This window comes from Scophthalmus maximus, chromosome 8, assembly GCF_022379125.1.
Source record: "Scophthalmus maximus strain ysfricsl-2021 chromosome 8, ASM2237912v1, whole genome shotgun sequence".
NCBI lineage: Eukaryota > Metazoa > Chordata > Actinopteri > Pleuronectiformes > Scophthalmidae > Scophthalmus > Scophthalmus maximus.
In genome coordinates, this window is record NC_061522.1 from 2458249 (window position 1) to 2477452 (window position 19204).

A 19204-nucleotide genomic window follows, 5' to 3' on the forward strand; every position below is an offset into this window, starting at 1 on the left:
AATAACAGACATTTAAGGATGAGGCCTACATATGAAGTCTTCTCACGTCCAAAGTGACTCACAATCATCGATTTCTTTTTTACTCGTATCAAAGGTAGGCAGATAGCATTAAGGCACCAGAATTCCATGGGTTCTTCCCATAGATGATAAAGCACAGTATGCATTGGTTCATGGATAACATATGATTTTCAGCTTGTACTGTCAAATGAGTGCAGGTCATAGGTCTAGGTGGGCACGCATTTTCCTCCCCTGCCCCTCCAAATATAAGTCCTAACTACACATTTGAAGTTCAGTCATTTAAATTTTGTTCAAAGAACATTAAGTAGCCCGGTTATCTGAACAGCTGTCACTTCTCAACCAAATTGAAGCCGCTAACTTTCAACCTGGGAATCACCTCTTCCGAGGTTTCCGAAGATGTAACTAATACGAGCTAATCACTCCCCTGTCGGCACATGAGGCATTTTTTAATTCCCTGCCACTCAGCCCCTTCAGTTCAGGTTGGCACAAACAAGCGTTTATGGCACCTCAAGTGTAGAAGCTCTGCCCACAGTCAGCCGGCAGTGTGCCGGTGTGGGTTCATGGACCGCAGCCACCAAATCAAGGCCTGTAAACAAAGGTCGCATGGACTTCACAAGTCACTCATTTACCGCACAGAGGTTTGTTAACCTGTCATTCTGCCCTGCTTTGACATTTTTGCAGCGGGGGAGGGGGGAATCAAACTCAATCTGATTCCATTTCTTGTAGCTCAAGCAAAGCGTGACTGACTTACAAGCACAGCTTGTCTGGATTTTTTAAACCAGTTAAAAGCACAGGCAGGAGGAAACTGATGAGAATCAGCAGCATTTCTGACTTCAGTTTATCCGCAATCGACTTTCCTGTTTTAGTGTTTCCCAGCGTGAAGAATTGCTCACTATCTTGATGCCGGCTTTAATTTCCTTCTTATCCAAAACACCTTGTCTTTTTGTGATACTATGCTGCATTTGATAAGAACATGTGCAGACTCTGTAGCACTGCTTTGAAGGAGATATATTACGCTTTTTAGTTCTTCCCTTTCATGTTTTATAGTTTTTTTGTGAATGTAAAAGGTCCGCAAAGTTAAAAAGCCCTAAGTCTGTGGGTAAGCTCCTCTCCCCGACATAAAACACTGGTTCTGAAGCTCCTGAAACACCTCCTCCCGCCGCTACTTCAGTAAGATGGTGACATCACCATGTTAAAGAAGTGCATAAATGTCAACAAAGCCAGGTAAAGCAGGAGCAAGAAAACTTCCAATCAGAGCAGACTGGGCTTCATTGGGAGGGGAGGGGCCTAAAAGAGACAGAAGCTAAAACTAACTAAGTAATTAACCAAATTAACATTACGAACCTGAATATGAGCCGAATACAGTATGTCTCCATTAAGAGAATGTCGTCATTAGCCCAGATGAAAAAAAGGGGCACTCGAATTAGAGGGCAACCAGAAGGCTGAAAGATTTAAATCAATGCAGAAATACTTTTTCAAGGGAATTTAAAAACACCGTTCCCTCATCTTAACTTCCCCTCAATCTAATGAGCAGCTCCACTGCTGTGGAGGAAAAGGGAAGACGCATCGTTATTCCTTTCTGTAAACTGCCGTACAGTTTGCCAGCTGGTGTCCAACCTGTGGGCAGTCGCCCAAGTTACACTCATAAAGATGCTCAATTTACCAACTCGCACGTCCTCGTGTTTGTTACTCCAAATAGACCTACTATTGTCACTTTGCATAAACGTTAAATACACCCAATTTTGTGGAGTGGTACACTTTGTCTTCAGACAAAGAAACCCCTCTTCTTGGCTTTATGACCCATGGGAGTTTTTAGGACTTGTAGTCCCCCCCCATGCAGGGAGAAAAACGCACATCATTGTGCAGAATGTGAACATAAAAAGTCTAAAGTCAAACTTTAGAGTTCTTTTCCTTCATGGTGATGAATGCGCAGCCTGCTCTTTTGTATCCTACTATTTATGTCCAGACTCCAGACTTATTTATTCAGCGCTTCCTGTTTTCTACTGCAACTCCCAACTCATAGACTTTTGTCTTCTGTTTTTTTGTTGTTGTTGCAGGTGGTCAGCACCTGCTTTGCCAGTGGTCAGGCCAGGTGCAAACCCAGGTGCTCAAGGTAAGCTCAATGTCGATATATATATATATATATATATATATATATATATATATATATATATATATATATATATATATATAAAAAAGCTTGCTGGTACAGTTTGTTTCTTGTTGCCCTATTTTGCTGGATTAAAAAAAAATTGCGCACTCTGGAACTTTTTTACAACCAAAGACAAGAGTTTAAAAATGAATATTTTAGACTCATTTGTCTCTGTGTGATCATTTGGATAACTGTCCCTCTCTGAAGCCTCTTAATGTGACGTTGGCCTGCTGCCTGGATGAGCAATTAAACCACTAATTATGAGAGCTGAAGAAGATGTGGATATTAAAGAAGCATTAGGTCAACTTTGACATCTTTTGGCCGCCAGTATTGCAGCAATGGCGGCTTCTTTCTTCACTAGTCTTTTTTGAGGTACAGGTGCCTGTTTTTGACACGATCAATACTCTCACATTTGTGCATCACAGAGTAAAAGTAAGATGTCGAATTGGCCTAAGCTGATTCTATAATATGCAGGGGTGGGAATGCATATGTGGAAGCCATGCCAAGCTTGAAGATTGTGGTTGGAGGTGGGGAAGCTCCAACATGCCAAATGTTTGATTTCCACAAAGCGTCTACAAACTGGGAGAAAATCATATCCAAACTAAGCAGGGGCTTCCTTCCTCTAGCACAGCTTTCGCAGACAGGGTGTTTTGGAAGTCAGATATCTAACCAGCTGGCGAGGTAATCACAGATTCCTTGGAATTAATCAGCAAACCCATCAGACCCCCACCGATCTAGTATTCGCTGTGTGCTGCGGAGGGGTAACAATCTTGCTAATATCCAGCAGGGGTGACGGGGGAATTGGGCAGCGAGGTGTGTAATCATCCAGAGCGCTTTGCGTGATACTGTCGAGCGTCGCCAGCCCCCGGTTTGTATTGATGACTTTAAAACGGCCTGAAACAAACCAAAACCAATCGAGATCATCACACCACACTGGAATCTCCCCCGTGGCTCAGTTGTGTAGTAGAGTCTCATGGCATTTTGACATGAAATGAAAAGGATGTCATTTGTCTTTAAGTTGCTCAATGCTCATTCGAACAACAAGTGATGTTTTTCCCTTTTTTGCTTTTTAACGGCGGCTGTTCCGAACTTCTTTTGGAGACATGGGGTTTTTCCTCAGTTCCTCTATAGTGCTCATTCATCTGTTCGCTCCTCCAGCCAATTTATAGCTTCCCTCGCCCTTTTTGTCCGTTCCACTCTCTCGATCATCCCTCCTCCACTCGCCTATGAATTTTTTTTTTTTGCCACCCCTTGGACCATCACTCCATCTCTCCCACGCAACCGTCTCCTCCTGTTTTCAATCCTATTTTGTCTTACAGACTTTTACTCCTCCTTTGCAGTCCGGCCGTCCTCTTGGCCTATCTGTGTCTCTTGCCCTCTTTCTCCCTCCATCCCTCCCTCCCTCCATAGTGTTTGAAGTGTAAATGTATCTAGCAGGACTCCCTGGATAATGAAGTGGGGAGGGCTGCCTTAATCACAGCCGCTGAGACGGAAAGAGACGGAGAGGAGAAGACCAACATGAGGGGAAAATGATAGTTAAAGCGGTAGTCAGAGAAATGGAAAAGGGCAAAGCCAGTGTGAGCCTGATATGGGAGGGAAAAGCAGATGTGTATGTGTGTGCACAGATGTGTTAGAGGGAAAATAAAGGACACTTCCGAGGCATTTTTCTGATAGTTCTAGTCTATTTTTTACTTGCAGTAGCAAGTCTTGATGAAATTATATCATTGTTCTTTATAATAAATCTGCACACTTTCACTCCAACAAAAAAAATAGTCGAGACATTTTAAGCATTTTTTTCCCATCTAAATACAAGCGCTAAGAAAATACAGCCCAGAACCCTTTTTTTTATTGCCACTTAACATTTTATTATTACATTTAATAAACGAGATTACAAAATTCAGTAGTTCGTGAAAAAATTCTCAGATGTGCAAATATGCTGAGAATAAAAGGAGACAGGAAAGGAAAAAATCATACATGATGTGAAAGAAGCAGAAACTCACCCCTCAACAGGCACAACAACGGTAATCATTTCAGTTTGTCGAACAGGATCATTTGGTCTCTGTTTGCAATGGGTTGGTTATTTTTTTAAGGTTTATCAAGAATTACGGTTTCAGCCGTCCAAAGCCTCCCGCACGTAAAATGTGTTCCTGCCTACTCGTCTTTCACCGGTGCAGAGTTGGGGAAAGAGTCTCACTATCTAAATTAGTCTAAATTAGTTTTTTGGGACATCATAACTGGCTTGGAAGCACATTATGGTCCATTATGCAACTTAGGCCAGTGTCATTTGGAAAGTTTAAACCTTTAGTGCACTATTTTCTTTTTTTTGTGAAGCAGTACACGTCTTTGGGAATCAAAGCAGGCGGGAGGGGAATCACAACATTTGTGGTCGTTTTTAAGACCGCAGACCTCTTGCGGTAGCTATGTACACGGCCTGACCTCTAGAGGTCAGCGGCGGACCTGGTAAGTCCTTCGAGATTGTTTATTTAAATATATTTTTCTTATATTCTGTAAAGTCATCATGCTGATTGTCTGCTATGTCAGCCTAACCCCTAACCATCACCCGTACCTTAACAAGCTCATTTACCATGTGTTTAAAGGGCCACAATGCTCTGCGGCGGCAAAAGTATTTGTGGCGTACCGCCTGTCACCAGTAGAGGCGTTATTTTAGAAAACGGTCAGCGTTGGTCATTTTTAGCGCATGCGACCGACATATGAGTTGGAGGACTTGTTGGGAGGAGGAGGTGAGGAGATGTGATGGGGAGTGATGCGTTTCCAAATGTACGGGGAGATGGAAAGAGAGACTGATGAGAGGCTGAAGGACGGGAAGAGATGGGCAGTCAAACGGCTGACAGAGCCTCGGCTCATTACTGAATGACACCAGCCGTCACGGGAAGACGTGGTGAATGGAGAGGTGGTGGGGAGATGGTACAGTATTAAAGTTTGCCAATAGAGGAAGTATGACGGCGCCATATGGAAAAGGAAACTGAAATGGCATAAAGATTAAATTATGTCTAATATCTTGTTTGAAAACTCGTAGTTTATCATCCGGCATGGAAAGAAAAAGAAGTTCTTCAACCAAAACCCATTTTCATAACAAAGAACTTTAAAATAAAGTAGCTGTCATGGCTTTAGAGCTGAAGTCTATTTTTACAGCACAGCTTCTACTTTGTTTCATTAATTATTTACTCTCAATTTGTGCAAAACGACTCTTAACACACAAAAAAGGTTTTGAGCCCGTTTGTACTTTGAGGCACCGAGACACACATTGTGTCCAATTACTGAATATGCCCGAGAGGGGCGAGACTGTAAAAGCTTCTGAAATACAATTTATCTTCAGCTAAACATGCAGAAGCTTTAATTTTGTAATGGGGCATTAGAGGGAGACTGTCCAGGAAAAAGTAAAGTTACTGCCGCGACAGGCAACAATCCCTTGGTGGAAGTGTCCGTGTGTAGAAAACCTCAAACAATTTAGGAAATTAGTTGAAGAGGTTAGAGGCTACATAAGTGCCGAGGTGTAATATGACTGCAGAAGATGGAGGTGGAAGAAAGGGTTAAGGAGAAAGAAAAAGACGGTGAGGGGGGGTTGACTGTATGTCCTGTCCTCCCTCTCATCGTCGGGGGAAAATTCATATAGTCTATAGTGTGAAACCCCTGAACCAAGCCGGAGGAGCGAGGGGACGATAGATGGAGATCAGAGAGGAGGAAGATGAAGGGGACGCAACGAAAAGGGGGCCTGCGAGACGGGCGACGGCCGAGCAAAGTGGAGAGCGAGCAGAGCCGTGAAAGATTTGTGGCCGCAATGAGGCGTGACGCCACGGTGGGAGGAGGAGGGAGGGGAGAGAGAAGAGAGAGGCTGAGGATGACTTGAAAGAGCCAGAGATGGAGAACAAATGTGGGGGACACGGAGCGAGGCGGCGGGGGGGGGGATAAAAGGATGAGGAGCGAGCGGAGGAGCGATGGGGATTGAGGAGGGTGTGTGAAGTCGAAAAGCTGCTGAAAAGTGTTCCAAAGTTATATAACTCCATGCCTACTCCCGTCCTTACGGGGGGATTGTAGAAGATGCAGTGAATTGGGCATATTAACGGTGCGTTCACACCTACTGCTGGGAGCCAGATAAAATGGTTTTTGTGGAGGCCCTTGATGCGCAGGAATACGCCCACTTTTTTCTTCTTCTTCATGTGCTGGCTCAGCAAGAACACCCCTGGAAACTGAGGCTCCCGTATAGCGGAGGAAAAGGTGAGCAGAAGGGATTTCATCAGATTGGAATTTTACAGTATGAACACAGCAATGGCATAAAAACACAAAAAACATCCGAAGGTGCGTTCACGCCAAACACACGGAGCTGAGTTCGGCCGCAGGATCATTGGCAGTTGAAGTCGGGGGACTCCCAACGTTGGCTCGCGCAAATGTTTCACTCGGGTTCCAAGATTTCGACTCGAGCGAACGGCGCAAACTCGCGGTGTTTGTGTCGCGTCATCGTACGGTGGCCCTGAGAGCTCACAGTACTGCAACTTCAAAAAAAAACGCGCATGCAAATAGACAAAACACAAGCACTTTAAGAAAAACATCTTCTTCAATTTGACAACACATGCGCAGCATTTTAATAAAACGCAATGCAACACAACACAACAAAAACGAAACGGAAGTGTTTCCAGAGGACACTTAAAAGTGATGCGCACGTCTGAACACGCTTGTTGTTTGATGCGGATTTTGACTCACAGCGCTGTTAAGGTTGTCTTTCCGTCAGTGGTGTTGGAAAAAGTGTTTTTGATCGATGTTAATCTTTGTCATCTCATAATACAGACGTGTGCATCACTATTGAGTTTCCTCTGGAAACACTTCCGTTTCGTTGCGGCCTATCTAAATGCTGCGCGCGTGCTGTCAAATTGGCGAAGATCTTTTTCTGAATCTGCTCGTGTTTTGTCTTTTCGCGTGCGTCTTCTTAAGTTGCAGTGCTGCGAGCTCTCAGGAACGATGGTTCAAGAGAAACCACCGGCGCAGATTCGACCAGTCACATAGTGGACGGCGTCTCTGGACGGACGTCAAATCGACCAGAACTAGTAACGATGTTTTTCCTGAGGAAGGATGTTGGGAATGTTTCTCTGACGACTAAGTGTATACTGCCGTCATTCTTCTGCAAAACAATGTTGAATTATGATATTTGGCTGCACATATGAAGATGGAATCATCGCTATTAAATCTTTGAGAACATTTTAAATCAAAGCGTGACCCTAAGAATTTAAACTGAGCTCATATTTTGGTGATTTACACTTTCATTCCAGTCATCCTGTACATAGTGACATTCAATCAGTATCTGCCGTAGTTTCTCCTGAAGGGTGAATAATAATAAAAAAATATACATATATATCTGAGTGATATGAAAAGTGGAAAGTGGTGCTAATGAGGCAAGTGGCGAGGCGTCGCACTTTCACTGTAAACACACGGAGACTGTTCATAATCCGAGCCAGAGTCGCAATAAAAACAATTTGCAAAACACCGGGTGAAGTGAACACTTCACGTGACAGCTGTCGGCTCCAGGACGTCAGAATCAATCGAATGTAATGTTTTGATATTTGTCTGGTTATGGAGGGGAAAAAATATTATAACAATAATTCACAAATGGCCCTACTTTACCGTAATGGACTTCAAGTATGCGGCCCGTGTGTCTGTGTCTGTCTGTGTCTGTGTGTTTGTGTGTGTGTGTGTGTGTGGGTGGTGATGGCAAAGCAGAGAAGACAGTTTTGTATGCCACCACGCCTGAGCAGATATTTACTAGATTGGTGGAAAGCAGCCTGTGTGTTTGTGTGTGCGTCATCCGCTCATGCGTCAAGGTACCCCCCATAGACACTCGGATAGGGGAAGATCATATCCATCCTCGATCCAGGATCATGCTCTCTACCCCCGTGAATATACACTACAATCTCCCCCATACAATACAGTCGCATATGTCTTCATGATCATATCTATGCGCACGTGTTCCGATTCACGATGGCGGCGCTTAAGGTTCCTCGCCTACACCGCCGCTATTTGTGAATTGCGGTTTGCCACGGCGAGCCCTTTGTTTTTGCCGTGGTCTCTTCTACATGAGCTGTCGACGTGGAAAGGACTTGAGGCAGGAAGTGGCTATGAAACTGAAAGGAAAAGGTCTTCACATGACACCGTGTGCCATCAGATGTAAATGCTTCATAGGCAACAATAACTTACATGATGACTTACGTGCCTTCTGGGTCATATTCATACTCTTCTACTTCAGATTTAATCGTTTACGTCCATGCATGGCGCGTCACGTTAAATGTCGCTGCCGCAATGAACTATGGGGCCGTTAAATTCTCCTGTAGGAAGCTCCAGTGTACCCTATGCTAAAGGATATAAAGGAAATGAAGCATTGAAGCACCTTTCCTAAGCATTTAGTGAATCTGAACAGCTCTTATCATGGCTGGTTATGAACCTTCCAAAGCAAATTTGACAATCCGACCACACCCAGGAAGGGCCAGCGGCCGTCTCACAATAAACTGTAACTATGGGTCGGAATACGCAACTCATAGAGAGAAGGACGGTCTCTTGGGGAAACGATGACACTTCCTGCATAAACAACACCAAAAAATGTAGGAAAAATTCAAATAACACGAATCAATCGTTGTTGGTCTGTGACGGGATGAGCTCTGCTCTCCCGTTTGAAGTGTGGATCTGCTCCTGACCTCCACCACCCCTTTGCTTTCTGCCCATGCAAGAGGGCATGTCACCGGCTGCAAAAAATTTAAACTGTGTGGTGCAGATTGTCACTTTGGTCATTTTCAGAATGGGCATTTTAAAGCCATTCGGGTTCTTTTTAACGCCTCCAAAGGGCCTGTCGTAGTCCTGCCGCTGGTACGTGTTCCCTTGCGGCCATGATCATAAAAATGCTGCGCACTCAAATTTCATATACAGTTTATTTCCATTTGCACTCTTTACAGAATGAAGTTCTGAAACACCACAATGGGACAAGACCAGGCCGGATTTTGAAAAAGAGAACACTTCTGTCTCTGTGCGCCAGGCTGTTAGTTTTCTAAATGACCTCCTTATTTCGCACATTTGTCATTTTGTGATGTTCGCCGCATTCCTTCCTTGTGCCTCTAAGTGTGTTCAGGCGATTTATTCGTCTGCCTTCCACGATTCGAGGTTGTTTTAGCCAGCCCAAAGGAGTCTTTATCGCTTATGTGTGTGTGTGTGTTTGTGTTTTTCAGTTTCATAACAGGTAAATATACGTAAGTACAAAACGGCGAGGATTCGGAGGCCCCCCAAGGGTGACGGCGGCGGCAGAGCGGACGGGCATTGTGGGAAATGCGCGACAGTAACATAGTCAGCGAAATGAGAAATAGCTTAATAAAAGACAAGAAAAAGAAAAAAGCAAGTAGAGGGGGGAGAGTTCGCAGGAGGCGGAGAGAAGGGAAGGAAGCTCGGCAGGTGCTGCAGCCTGTGCATCATCAGTAACCTGATGGTGATGCAGTGGTATTGATTTGCCTATTACAATATCAATCAACCACACTGCTAATTTACTAATGACACATTTACCATTGGATACCAGTGTGGAGGGAGGGCGCCGCTGCCTCACTCTTACCAGAAAACTGCATGTCGGTTAAAGCTTTCGACCACGACAAACAAACACTGCGAAGAAAACTTGTTTCCCCCCATCGAACTCTACTCAACTAGATGAAGGTGAACATTCTGCTCTTGCTTTGGATTAGGTTAGCTTAGCGGATAGCTAACATGAAGTTGGTCCCTTGAATTAAAGACCTATAGGATACAGGAGTGGTTTAGGGGCCTTCGATAAGGGTTTGTCTTTAGCACTTCCTTTCATTTGGTAAAAACTGTAAAAACATATAAACACAAATTTACAGTCCGCTCATGTACACGAATATACAACATACAGCATATACACGCGTCTAGCAACAATATAAAACAAATGAGTAGCTGTTAACATGATCTGGCTAGCATCTATGCTCATTTTACGATGTTTCTTAATGGGAAATGCTAAGCGCGATTAGCATCTGGAAAATAGATGTAATTAAAACATTAAGAAAATGAAACATTCAATTCAACTCAATTTTATTTGCATAGCGCCAAATCACAACATACATTGTCTCGAGGCAATTTACATAGTGAGGTCAATATTACAATATTACAGGGAAAACCCAACAAATCCCAAACATAAGCAGTCGCTATGCCACACGAGCGATTCAAATGCTTTAAAACTTTAAATAATTACGGACTAAGACTTTCTCAGGACAACAAAAGATGAGGAGTAACCAATGCACCGCCCTCATAGAGTGGAAAACAGGCATCACAACCTACTACGGTAACAGAGGAGGGTTAAAACGAGCACACTTTTTGGCACGGTTGCACGTTGGGCGACTGGAATACATGGCAGAGGCTGCGGTGATAAATCATCTTTCTTCCAGCCGGTCTCTTATGACAAGCCATTATAAGACCCTGTTTTCACCGGAATAGCAAAAACACTCTGCCTTGAGCCGCCTCATTTGCATAGAACTCTTATTTTGGCACCAGTTCCCATTTTGACATTATTTAAATAGAATATACTTTTACATTTTTTTTTCCTTCTCCAACAATTTCAGTTTCTCTCTGTATAGGCCGTAGAGAGTATATGAAGATGGCCGACGCGTCCCCACTTCCCCCTGTATTACAGTGGTGCTTGCCATCTTGCACTTTGTGGAAGTAGCATGGAGCCACGGTATTGACGTCAGCTGTCAATCATGATGATTCACCCAGTTTTTATAGCATCAAATAACTCGGTTAAAAACAAACTTATCAGAAACATGAACACGTGGAGAAGAACTGCCTAAAATGACTGAAACCATCCATGAAACGATTACTTTAGTTGTTTTTTTTCCGTTTGCTCCATGTCCCATCTGCTAGCGTGGAGGAGGCGGGGTTTATGACCTATACTTCAGCCTGCCACCAAGGGGGCGATCCAGATGATTTATACAACGTATGAGAGTCAGGGTGGGCAGAACAGTAATGCGCTGCTGCATCACAGCGAGAAGGTAGTTTTGAATACTGGTTTCAAACCATGAAAACCATGAACGTAGCTCACTGGGTTACTCCACTGACTTTGGTACAGTTTCGGGGGTTTGATTCCCAGTCAGGAAAAAAAAATCCAGTGATGGCCCTTAGGCAAGGCCCTTCATGCTATCCCTGCCTACCTCTGATATGTAACTGGGTTCATCCACCTCCTCTCATGGTCTGACCTGTCCTGTCCCGCCTTTTGCCCAATGTCAACTGCGATTGGCTCCAGCCCCCCTGCGACCCTTAAAAAATAAAGCGCTACAGATAATGGATGGATGGTAGTCAAGGTTGCCCCCATAGACACTCGGATAGGGGAAGATCATATCCATCCTTGGTCCAGGATCAACAGGAACGTCTCCCACACAGATGCCAGCAGGTAAACAGCAAACAACAATGACGGGTCAACAATGAACAACGTCGACAGAAAGCCGCTTGTATCCGAGGATTACTTTCCCAAAGAAGCTGCTTGTTCTCTCTGCGGGGGGCTTACCCCTTCTCATTTCTGACAATATTCCTTTCCTGCGGCCTGATTTGCCATCAAACCCAAAGACGCTCACAGATATTCAGTCGAGGTATAATGACATGCTCCATGTGATGGCTTAGCATTTCAATTACAAAACAGTGGCGAAGCCAAACACCCTGGTGGCTTTGTGTCTTCGGGGAGGGCTGGCGTTCCAAAAAATAAATAAAAACCCACCCGTAATCCCATAAATGGTTAAAAAGTGTCTAATCCCCGTCGTGGCGGGGGCCTTCGTGTGGCTGTTTGAACTTGCAGTTCGCTCAAAGAGAAACGTCTGCTGCGACGCGCCTAACCGGATTAGACGGGGCGGCATGTGCAAAAAAACCCGGAATAACACACCGCTGCGAGGTGATGGAGACATTGCATACGGGGAAGCTCCCATAGGCGCCGCTACACATGTTCATGTGGGCACGAGAGCGAACGTGTGAAGGGGTAATACAGTGATACAGATGTTCGCCGCAGAGCTCCCAGTGTGCGTCAGCGTGCACGATACAGAGTGTGTGTGCGTTACCACGGGGGATAAATGATGCCTTTAAATGTGTTGTTATTCATCTACAGGGATTCACGTGTGTGTGTGTTTGTGTGTGTGTGTGTGTTCCCTGAGAAATGTGTGTCCCTGCCTGAGTGTTTGATTCTCTGCATTGTCGTAGCTGCTGCAAAATATGGATGGTTGTTGACTGTGTACCAGACTTTGTGTGTGTGTGTGTGTGTGTGTGTGTGTGTGACTCATGGGTTTTTGTGAAAGCATGTGCGTATACTTCTGCATATGTCTGTGCTTGGAAGTGTGCATGTTCATTTTGTGTGTTGAAGTGTGTGTGTTCACATTTGCATTCGCAGCATGGTTGCTAATGCTCAGAGATATGTTTGTACAATTGTGTGTGTGTGCGTGTGAGTGTGGAGCCGGGCGGGGGCTAAATGGATTCCCTCCGTCTTAATAGAGCAGGAACCATGAGGTCAATTAGCTCGCGACGCTCAGAAGATGCTACAGCAATTACACTACATCCATCACAGTGTAAACCGGCAGCGCGGTGACAAAACACGATACAAATACTCAGCACAACAAATGCATCATCTGGTGTCTTTCCGAGAATTAAATTCACTTTTAGAAAACGCGAGTGGAGGCTTTATTTTTAGGGAGTCTGGCCTTTTTCCAAAATCTTAAGCAACCCATGTTTATGTTTCCTACAAAGTCATCAGGCGAATAAGAACTGCCGTCGTTAGAAACAGCGGAAGTAGAGTGACATTTTTATGTTCCCTTTAAAAAAAAGAGGGAGAAGGTCAAGGATACACAAATTGTTGTCTTCTTTTAACCGTGGACACCACCATTACATCACTGAAGGTAGTTATACTCATTAGACTTCTTCACAAAGGCCGTTGTGGTTAGCACCGTCGCCTCACAGCAAGAAGCTTCTTGGTTTGAATCGAGGTTTTGGATGATCCAACCAACCACCTTTGGTTGAAGGGCCTTTCTGTGTGGAGTTTGCATGTTCTGTTTCCTGTTTTCTCTGGCTTCCTCCCACCATCCAAAGTAATGCAGGGTTGGGATTATGTCGATTGGATCAGACTCTAAATGGACCATAGCTGTGAATGTGAGAGTGAATGGGTGATTGTCTCTGTATGTTGGACCTGAGATCCGCTGGGGACCTGTCCAGGCTGAACCCCGCCTCTCGCCCCAATGTCACCTGGGATTGCCTTTTTGAACGTCGCTTCTCGAAAAAATGACCAAAATGAAAAGAGTATATCTCTGCAACCACGAAGTCTACATGAGTAATCGTGGTATCTACAGAGCAAAGTTCTGGGCTTTTAGTAGGAACTTGGTCAGACTGGACAAGGACTCAGGATACAGAGGAAAGGTATAATGGATGGATGGACTTTTACACAGTTAAGTCCCGTGTGCATAAATTAAGTCTCCAAAGTGGGAGGAACATCCCAGATGATTTCATCCTTTAACCTGGAGACTTATATTTTCAACAGAAGAACTTGTAGCTTGACAGACATGTTCACTTCGTTATTCTTGATTTTTGGGGGGTTTCACTGGAATAGTAAATTACATTTCTGGATCAAAACCCTATCTGTGCGTTTTTAAGAGTTTACCAAGGCTTTTCAGTACGGTGGGTAAGGGTGTTGCGGCTTCCTTTCATCTGTCAACGTGCACGTGAAGCCCCGTAGGTGGCGCTGTTCCCAGTACGGGGAATACTGGGAATGCCAGAATGGGCTCGCACCCAGCTACATCAAACATTGAAAGCGGCCACAAAACACAGAGCAGACTCTCTCTCTCTCACACTTGTCTTCCCTGTAGGCCTCACCTCCCCCCCTCTCGTTTGCATCTGCACCTCGGATGAAACTCGGGTATCGGAGTGAGGGAACGGGAGATGAAGAAAAGGGGAAGATACAAGGCTTTGTCTCTCCTTCCCCCTTGCCGTTTTTAATATTTAATCCAAACATGGAGTTTCTCGCGTCGTTCATTCTCTAAATATGGCTCCCAGAGATCAGTCTCTTGACTCATCTCTTTTTCATTGTTTTTGCCACTGTGTCTTCGCGGTCCCCCGTTCCTCCATCCTCTCCACCGCTCCCTCCTTCCACTCAATGACACTCCGTTTGATTCTCGTCTCGCCCTCTTTCGCTTCCTTAGGTTCCTTTACTGAAGGTCACAGATACTTCAGATACTTGCATTTCCTCTCACTCCCTGTGAAACGCCCTCTTCTCCACTAGAAAGGCCCTGGAAAACAAAAACGAAGCAAAGCTTGTAAAGTTGCTCAGTCCCGTCTTTCTTCATTCAAATAGTGGCTCAGGTTATCGCCGCACGTTGCTTCTTGTCTGCCGTAACAACTCGCTCCATCTCAATTTACCTGCCACCACAGTGCAGTGGAGAAACCCACTTCCTGCTCTCTTGTGTGCCGCCGTTCACTTTAGTCCACGTTAGCATTCTTCACCTCTGTCTCCCGGTCGTTTACTAAATATACTAACGCACCTCCGTCATATATAAAAACCCTCAATAAGTTCTCTAATGTCATATTTAATATTATTGTGAGATTTGCTTGAAAACCAAATCAGTTTTTCTTTTAATTCAACAGGGAAAAAAATAAAGAAGAACACAGCCACATCACTAAAAGATCAGTAACAAAATGAATCCATAACAAAATCAATTTGACAAAAAAAAGTAATTAAGTGTCACGGTGAAATGCCAGATTAACAGAGAACAAATTACCCCCGGTTGATTAATTGACGTGAACATAAACAGCATAATCGTCCGCGTGTCCCCTAAATATCATTGCCCGGAGGCCAACAGGGCTCGACGATGAACAACGAACTGCCGTACGCGCCTCGCTTCTAAACTCACGATCAAATTTCTGCAATTTGACGGCGCCTTTTTTTTTTACGATAAGAGGAAACACAAAGTAATGCGGCCGTGTTTGGTCCCACAATCTGACACCTTCGCTGTGTCAAAAGGGGGGGGGGAAAGTAGTCTGTCAGTTCATAACAGATTTACATGTGTTGGTTTCTGTGAAGAGCGACAGGCTCTCAGAAGAAATTGCTTTACTGTGTTGCACATCATGTGAAGAATAACGCGCTTCACAGCAGCTTCTTCGGTTTACGTCCATTGGTCTTTATTGTGAGGCGACCTCAAGTGGCTGTCGTAATTATAATGGGAGCAGAGGAGGGAATAAGGTGTGTGTGTGTGTGCTACAGTAGGAGAAGGTTTGTTGGTGTGGATGGATGTGTCCATCTGTCTTATGAAGACGGCTAGAGTCAAGGTTTAGGAGTCTGGTTCCCACAATCCTCTGGGCGGTCCTGTCTCTCCGGTTCTCTCCTGTAGAAGTTCACCAGGAGCTGAGAGTGAACAAAAGCATCTGTTGTAAAACCCTTTTCACCGGGTGGGAGGTGTTGAGGGTCCGTGTCAGATCCTCCGTGATGTGAGTTCCCTAGGAATTTGGTGTCGTTCACACTCTCCACCTCTTCACCGGTGATGTGATCTCCCCGCTTCGCCACAAGTCCACAACGATCTCTTTTAAGTTTAAGTTTTAGATTCACCTCCTCACTGTTACCAGAGTCTCCTCGCTTTAATGAGATCAGTCCCCGCTACAGTGGTGTGACATCGTGCGAACTCCATCCACCATAGTGTCGGAGGAGTTGGATGAGTGCGCGGTCTTGCAGTGGTGAAGAGGGCGGGGCTGAGCACACAGCCCTGCGGAACTCCTGTGTCGATCGGATCGGGCTGAAAGGGTGTGCTGTCGCCCGCTCTGACATTCTGTGGTCTTGTTTGTGAGGAAGTCCATAATCAAGTGACGGCAGGAGACTGGAGAACACAGTGATGTGTAGGAAGCCTTAATGAAGCCAAAGGCATCCTGGACACACGCGCCACCATCTTGTGCTGGTCATGAACACTCTGAAACAACTCTGTCTTAATATTCTAAATCAGCTCAGTCATTTTTTTGCAGCACAGCAGCGAGCAGGCGGATTACACCGTACTGATTATCACGCAGGTTTGTGGCCATAGTTGCACTAAGTGTTACGCACAGTGCAGAGTGTCTGCAGTTCGCGCTTTTTTGGCAATTTGCACCAACGCGCCTGTGGGTTTGTGAACGTCCATCCATCTACGTCGGTGCGAGCAGAGAAGCAGCTGGGGGACGCAGGGCGCCTCAATAAAGCAAACCTGAGTGTCATTAGGCCGACGGCCCATGAAAACCGAAACATTCCTCAGACCTCGCTCTCCGTCTGTCCCTTTCACCGTCTCCCGTCTCATGTCCCTACTTTATCCTAGGTTACCGCCAGACCTTTTCCCTCCTTTCCTGTCAGACATCATCCCGACATCGTCTCCCCCTCTCATCCCGTCTGTCACCGTTATTTGACTCGTATGCTCATTTTCTTTTGATCGCCTTCTGCGTCGCAGCCCCGCCCCATCTGCCCCCCTCGCTCGGGGCACGTGGCTCAGCGACGGCATCGCTCGCACTCCTGTCGGCCGACTCCACCTCCCTCCTCGTTTGCTTTACGCCGTTCAGTCTCATTCTCTGTTTTGTCTTCACAGCTGATACACCTCTCTCTCTCTCTCTCTTTCTCGCCTCTGCCGCTGTTTATCTCCATCTCATTGCCGTATAGAGACTCTTATGTGCATGACATCATCTGTGCCAAGACTCCGCCTTCCTCTATGTCATCCGTCCTTCTTCCCTTATTTTGCCTCTTCCTCCCTTTCGCTCCACCCTCCTTGTCTCTCTCTCGCTCTCTCTTGCTCCCCCTGCTCCCTTCAAATCTCCTCGTAGTGTTCTTCCTCTCCCTTCTTTTATTCTTCTATACCTTCTCTTGCCTTCTTTTTTTCCATCACGATTTATACATCTTCCCCCGTTCCACCTTTCTTTTCTCTCATTTCCTTCAGCCCGTTTTCTCCTCTTGCACCATTCTTCTCTCCCTTCGGCATTTCTTTTTGCCACCACCTCCCTCTTCTCCTTTATTCATACATATTTCTCTTCCCCCTCTTTCCTTCCTTCGCTTGTCTTTTCCTGCACCTGTCTCCCCTCGCTCCCCTTTCCTCTTCAATCGCTTCATCTTTTACTTTACCCATTTTGTTATTGACGATTCTGTGAAATTGTATGAAATACTTCATTTTATCTTCTTGCTCTATACATTTCTCTCCTCCTTTCTTTTCTTGACCCTTCGTCTCCCGCCGGTCCTCCCCTTTCCTCTTTTCTCATGCTCCTCCGTTCTCCCGCCCCTTTATTTTTTCCTCCTTTTTCTGTTCGAACCTCCGCTCCGATGATATTTTGTGCGATAGCCTCTTCCTCCCTCACCCTCGATGTTGTCGTCCTCTTAGCGCCCCTCACTTCCTTCTTTCATTTGACATGTCCATCACTGTCCCATGCACGTTTGCTCAAACCCCGTTCTTCCTCGGGTGTTTTTCGTCTCTCCGCCTCCTCTTATCTGGCTTCGATATATCTGTCAAGTCGTGAATATCTTTATTTCAGGTTATAATAGGACTTAACTGGTCCCCCCCCCCCCCTTATTATCAAAGTCACTTGACAGGTTCCCCTTTCTTTTCTTAGATGCAACAGAGATTATATAGTCACAGTGGGATACTGACTGAGGAAATTATATATCTCAATATGTATATGGCAACCAGTCACCTCCCATTCCGGCTGGGCCTTTTACCGTGTGATTGAAAGGTGACATGTGATGGCATCAACCAGTAGTAGTGTGATTGTACGATCCGCTGCCTCTTCTGATGCAGCTCCAGCATCCTGAGCAGGATTTCAAACTGTCCTACCAACTTCCTAAAATATGTCCCGGACAGGGGATGTGGTGGAACCTCTTCTTCTCTTTCTCTACTTTGTAAAATATAGAAAAACCTCCCTTTTTGTTTGGGAGGAGGAGGAAAAGATCATCATCACTGGACGTAAAATATTTGCCGGTGCATATATATATTTTCGTATTCCTGTCTTTTATTTTTGAATTCTCCTGGTGTCTAAAGACCTTAATGCATGGGTTTATTTCCCAGGCCTGAAACAGCAACACCAGCCACATCAGTTCTTCTACTTACCTGAGAACATTTTTAGCCTGAACTTTAGAATTAACAAAATTCTTGCTCAGATTGATGATTTCCAAAGAGAAAAGATGTTTTTTTTTCTCCCATCAATAACTCCTGTCCTCAGATGAAAGTCACATTCTGTGATCAAATAAATGCATCAGCAATTAAATTTTTTTTTTGCCGTGAGGGATTTTGACAGGTCACTTTGCGGCCACCTTAACCTGCAGTGATTGATGAGGCGTCTGTGCTCCTCCCGTCCCCCCGTTGGGAATCACCTTTCACCTTTGCGGATTATTTCAAAGCAGCCTTTTGAGCACATTATACAAAAGTCCCTCAGGTCGTCGCCGGTGAACACGAGTGACAAGTGAGCATGGACGGAAGGGAAAAGGAAAAACCTTTAAAATGCTGAATCAGACCTTAATAAAAGTTTAGTTGAAAAAGCTTCTTTGTGTGAGAGAATCTATGCATGAAGAGTTTTTAGAGGAAGGGGCATCGATCATCTAGATAAGTATATAAGATGGAGGAGAAGATGGTGATTAGAATGTAAAGGTGGTGCAGCGTGAATGTACAGATGTCGAATGTATTGTATATACAGACGGTTAATAGACCAGTGTGAGTACATTACGAAGGTGAGTTTATTTATTTATAGCCCCATTCAGACACAATGTAATTCAAAGTGCTTAGCAAAGCCGTGTAAGGAAATGCAGTAAAAAAAATAGAATGGCTCTCAGAAGACCTCGTACCTCTGCCAGGGCCCAACGGTCTCCTTAAATTCAATCAGGCTTTATGGCCGAGCCAACCTTACAATGCAGATCATGAAATCGTAATCTCCATAACGGAAGAATGATGGGTTGATAAAAAGACAAACCAAATACACACGAAACATTATTCACAACCAAACGGCAACCCACCATGACGTCGGCCAGTGTTTTTT

General features: G+C 44.9%; 1 non-coding gene across 2 annotated transcripts in view; it reads left to right on the plus strand.

Annotated features, from left to right (window-relative positions):
- The window catches only part of LOC118312954, an 88567-nt gene that overhangs the window by 41540 nt on the left and 27823 nt on the right, over positions 1-19204 (plus strand). For both annotated transcript variants that reach the window (XR_007031395.1, XR_007031396.1), the window contains exon 3: positions 2076-2131. This is a non-coding gene — a transcript (uncharacterized LOC118312954). The remainder of the gene's footprint in view (positions 1-2075; positions 2132-19204) is intronic.